Source organism: Sphaerodactylus townsendi, linkage group LG03, assembly GCF_021028975.2.
Source record: "Sphaerodactylus townsendi isolate TG3544 linkage group LG03, MPM_Stown_v2.3, whole genome shotgun sequence".
Classification (NCBI taxonomy): domain Eukaryota; kingdom Metazoa; phylum Chordata; class Lepidosauria; order Squamata; family Sphaerodactylidae; genus Sphaerodactylus; species Sphaerodactylus townsendi.
In genome coordinates, this window is record NC_059427.1 from 73,302,364 (window position 1) to 73,308,260 (window position 5,897).

Sequence of the window (5,897 nt, forward strand, 5' to 3'; positions counted from 1 at the left end):
GACTTGTGCTTGCAGCCATACTGCAGTTGCAAGTGCTCAGTGGCATCTCTATGAAAAAACCCACTGCACATTCCTGATTTACATTGGGACTGTAGTTAAGGAGGAAGAGGGAGGTCCACTTTATCCCTCTGGAGCCATTTTAAACAGTTATACTTGTCTACATTAATAGGAGACAATAGGATTAGATGGGTGTATCCCTGTTCAGCATGTTTCCTAATAGTGAAGCACTTGATGAGACCCCTACCTATACCACTCAGTTGCGTGGCTGAACCATGCAACTTCACCAGGTCTAGTCCTGGTGGTAGCCACTGGTCGAGCTCCAGCCCCAATGGCAGCCACTTCAGAACTTGTCCAGACCCAACACTGGCTACCAAGCAACTTAACTGGACTTTCCTGAGGACACTCTGCTATGTGGAAGGAATGAGTGAAAACTGAAGATAGAGAAGCAGACAAAGGCAGGTTGACTGGTGGGTGGGAATCAGAAAAGGAATCAGAAAAGGGGAGAAGCTATGGGGCTACCAGGGAAGGGACAGAGGAAATAGTGGGGGAAGGGGATTCATAGTAAAATGAGACACAAGTCCTTGCTGGTACCCTTTTAACATCCTGATACCCTTTTAACCTAGACTACTTAGTACAAAATAACTGCTACCCTGCTTTCAATTTAAATTAATTCATAAATACCAGTGGGGTAGCCATATTGGTGAATTGCTGGAAAAAAGAGAGCATTAGCGCTTTGAAGACTAATGCATTTATTGTAGCACTTCATGGGTTTGAACCCAATTTGCTGATGCAGTGAATTCTCAATCAGCCAATTTTTTATACACACAGAGGAGGGAAAAGGTGAATGTGAAAAGGTTACCCAAAGCTGGGTACCTTATCAGTAACTTACCGAAACCACAGTTCTCTATCCAGATACCCTCAAACAGCTGAGATTTTAAAAATTATTAAAAGGAAAGGAAAAGAGATAATAAAATCAGTTCTCTCTCAGCTTTAGGCAGTTCCAAGTATAAAAAACAATACAATACAAGGCTATTCAGCCTAAGGCAGAGGAACAACCAAGAGAAAATCTTTTAGGCTCCCCACCTGGGCATTGTCTGCAATTAAGCCCTATCTGTCCAGTTTAGAATGTGGCCTTGTAAAAACCAGTTTCTTTATTTAAAGAATAACACCACCCAAACCAAACACAAATACAGTCCACAACTCCAGAGAGGACAAAAGGCAAACGACCCAGCAAAACCAAATGGCCACCCCACAAAAGACCCAACACACAAAATAAATGATCTCCAAGCAAACCCAAAGGAATATATACATCTTCCTCACAGTGAACAACAGGGGTAAATGGCCTGTGACATTTCTATGCAAGACTAAAAAGTATGCCAGTAACCACAGTGATCATTAGCAACAGCTGTAAGTGGTGATAATGCAGATTACTTAGTCATGTTAAGTAATTTAACACCTATAGAGAGCCTGAGAAAATTTTGAGACTTGTTGAGTTTCTGGCTAATACTGTTAAACCTATTGATGAATTCTAATACAGCAGTTTCCTGGTGGAGTCTCCCTTTGGAATTCCTTTGTTGAAGAATGCTCACTTTCAACTCAGCAGCAGAGTGTTCTCAAAGACTCTTCCATAGGTTTTTGAATGGTGCCAGTGTTTTTGTCCAACTTACATCCATTTATTTTTTGCATTGTGTTCACCTTTTTCCTTGTGTCAACTGAAGAAAGGCATTGTTGACAGAAGACTGGATGTATCACATGTGAGGATGAACGCATGAGTGAGCCCCTGATGATATGGCTGACATTATTAGTTCCTGTAATAATGCTACTTATATAGATATGGGGACAGACATAGCAAATGGGTTAATTGTAGAATCTATTATCTATACTGGGTGTTATTCTTAGTGACTAGCAGGTTAAAATGAAAGGGCTGTCTGTAAGCAAATAAAGGTTTGCCGCCTAAATCCTGTGAGAGAGTACGATTGTTAAGAATAGACTACTGATGATATGTTGGGGTGGCTATCTAGGAACTGGAAGGGCTTTACAAATGCTACCTTTACATTTGACCACCTACTCTTGTAACTGGCACTTATCTCTAGAATGCATCCTGTAGTAGTCTGTTTCTGAGAATCAGTCTGGCCTTGATCAAATTTCCCCCTTTCATTGAGTGGATATCATTGTTTTAAGAATGCCTGCTGCTAATTCTTTAGGTGTGAATTTTTGTCCAAGGAAGTGGACCAAATGCATTAATATTGTAGGACTTAGTTATAAACAAAGGATTTTGTGGTGTGTTGTGAATGGTCGCTATCAGTATGGAGATGCGTGTAGCAGGCATTAAGCCTCACTAAGTCATTAAGATGGGGCTATCATATACTTTTACAGTAATGTCTAGAAAGTGAAACTGCTGTGTGGATTGGTTCAGGTTCATGTGGATGGTGAAATGGAAGTTGTTGAATCCTTTACATTTCTTGATTGCCTCATTCCCATGACTCCAGTTGGGTGGCGTAGAGCAGTGTCATCAATTAATCTCAAGCAGAGTAATACCATGAGGAAACAGGAGCTGATGAAATATTGCTTTAAATCAGACCTGAATATATTGGCATAGTGTAGAACCATGCAAGTACCCACAGCAGTGCTATTATCTTGAAGATATAAGCTGTTCCCAAACCTGAAATGGCTATCTTGTTTGCCAAGTTGCTTGCAGTTTCATTACTATTCCTGAGATCCATCTCTGTGGAGGATATTGGTACATAGAGAATCCACACACTATGATAGTATCAGCATCCATGGTAATCATGATGGCATTCTCTGGAAGACTACCAAAAATTGTGGTTTCCTCAGGAATTTAGTAGTGTCCTGCAATAACTGAGGGTACTTGTAGCAGAAGATCAACTCCATATAACCAGACATCTCTACTGTTGTAGGGTCTCTACCAAAAACAACTGGGCACCAAGGGTTGCCTAATCTGCTAATTTTGGGAGGCTGATCTTGCTGACTGAGACTTTACTTTCTACATTTGATGAAGTAGGCTCAAGCAATAAATGTATTAAACTTTATGGTGCCACATTGTTTATACGCGATGTGTTTTAGAACCACTATTTCATATGCAAACATCAATGGAAAGTATGCCAACATCCACTGACCATCTTTTATACGAATTCACTGAGTTTACAAGTAAGTGGTACTCCACGCGGGGGGGGGGGTACCTGAGGGGTTTTTTTTGCCTCCAGGCGCCATTTGACCTCCATACGCCTCTGGATGGGTTGACTCTATAAACGTGCTCAGTTTACAAGATCTGAGCAAGGCTGTCAACAATAGGATACTTTGGAGCACAATGGCCCTTTCTGCACAAATCTAAAACGTTTTCAATTTCCCTCTTTTGTTCACACTCATTCAGAGGCGGAGCAAGGGGAAACTGTGTCTGGGGCGCGTACATGCCCTGCACCCCTGCCGTGATGTTGCCTGTCCCCACCCATTCCTGCCCCAGAACGCCCCAGAATCCCCCCTCCATGGCCCGGCCACGCCTCCACCGTGGCTCTGCCCGGGCCTCGCATCCTACTGTCCCGTGGGTGCTACGCCACTTCACTCACCCCTTGGAATGATTCCAGGCCACCATTTTGTGATGTTTCTTTTTTTTAAGTTCTGTGCTTCAATGCATCACAGTCTCTTGCTGCATTCTCTACTCCTTGTATACTCAAAGCTAAATGCTGCAAATAAACAAGCGCGGGGGGGCGGGACTGAATGAGCTCACATAATGGTGCTGAGGAGGAAGTTCAGGGAAGCAGAGAAGTGTGGGAAATGTAGCTAATAGGTCACACAGCAACTGAAGACATTTTCAAACTCTTCTGCCCGAGAATCACTTCAAATGGGGATTGATTTAACATGTTTTGAGACTGGATATAAAATATTTGGGGTAAAAGCTATGCAGAACTCCGTGGAGGAAATGTTTTGTTTCTTGCCTCAAAATGTTTTAAATGAATTGTGCAGAAAAGCCCATTGATTCATAAGATCGCCGTGAGTCGGAAGCGACTTGAAAGGCCAGTTAGCATAGAAAACTGCTTAATAATGGTCTACAATGAGCCAGATCACCCTTCAGTTGTGTGACTGGATAATTCTGCTGGGCTATGCACTATCTGTATCCTGGGGTGTGCATAGCAGTATGACTCTACGTCTCACTGTTTTGCATTTGCTGCTAATTGCAGCATGTGGTTAGAGCAGTGGATAATTGCAGCTTCCCTATGCTTCATTCAGGTGTGAATGCACTCCTGCTAGGTGTGAGTCATGGGGATGAGATACAGGCTGAGACCAATGGCTGTCCATAAAATGATATCAAGCCTCCTATATTTAAAAGGACGGCAGCCCAGGAAGGGCTACAAGACGTTTTATCTTTGACAGTTTGCTTTGTCAGCCTCAGCTCACATTCCCAAAGATAGAAAATGTCATTGTGAGTGTCAGTCCCTAGACTCAAGCCTGGGTCTAGGATCTGGGATATGACATGATCACTCATGGCAAGATACATGTTGGGTTTACCTGAGCTGGCAATCTGCATCTGGAATTGTTATGTTGACTGTTTCCATAAGGTAACTTTTCTAACACCGAGCAACTAATCCAACCTCTTGTTTTCCTATAGAGTCTGCTGCCAGCACTTCAGCTCAGATGAACGTGTCGAGGAAATCTCTTTGTTATGGCCTGCCCCTTGGGGCAGGGACGGTAAGATCATGTCTTCCTAGCCAGTCTGTGTGCGATTCATGTGTGAATACATGGACCTGTTTAGTAAGAAAAGCTCTGCCCTTGTCCTTATTGCCTGTTTCCTGTTTCCATATAGCAAGACACATTTGCTTATAAGTCCTGTTTCCACACAGCAAGACACATTTTTCACAGTCCTGTCACAGAATAAGGCCTGTTCTTAGGATGCTGGCAGGACCACAGGGCAGACTATGCAAAAGAGGTGTGTGCAGAGAACATTGTGCAATTCCTGAACATATTAATAGGCATCTAAAGTAGGGTTGCCACCTCTGGGTTGGGAAATACCTGGAGATTTGAGGGAGGGTGGAGCTTGAGGAGGACAGGGCTGGGGAGAGGAAGGACTTCAATGGGGTAAAATGCCAAAGAATCCACCTCCCTAAGCAGCAATTTTCTCCAGGTGAACTGATCTCTCTCACCGGCAGATTAATAGTAATTCCGGGAGATCTCCAGCTACCACCTGGAGGTTGGCAACCCTAATCCAAAATGTGTGGCCATGTTCATTACTGTCTTTTTAATTCAAAAATATTGACAGTCTTTTGAAAGAGCTAGTATTTATTCAGACCACCTGACCAATCAAATATACATGGTTTCTAGAACCGTGAGAAAAATTGGGAAATCTAGAAGATACCTTTGATAGGGAAAGAGAATTTTTTAGATAATTTATTAGAATGTATTAAAGGGTATCATGATCTTTTTATCTACCAGTGTGTCATCCCTGTAGCTTAGCTACACTGATTCTGTTCCATATACCAATCCTGCCCCCTCCCCCACCTCTGGTTCTCAGCCCCTCCTTCCATTCTACTCTTAACTGAACTGCCTTCCAACTGCCTTCCAAGCTAAACACTTCTCTGTCCCTCCTCCATTCCCCTCAGCTCTCCCAATGTCCTCTTCTCACTTTTCCCTTCCTTCTTCTTTTCTTTTTTCCTTTCAGCTCTCCCTGCTGTACATGACTTTGTTTCCTCAAACCCATACCCAGTGATTACTCATGACTGATACTAATTCTTGTTAATATCATTGCCTTGTTCTGACAGCATCCCCTTTTCTGCCCTGCTTCTAAACAGACTCATAATTGAATACCACCTACTTCATTTACCTGTCAACTCATGCCCTTCATTTCTTAGGTGACATGACAAACAAGGCCTTGTATGGTTGACAAA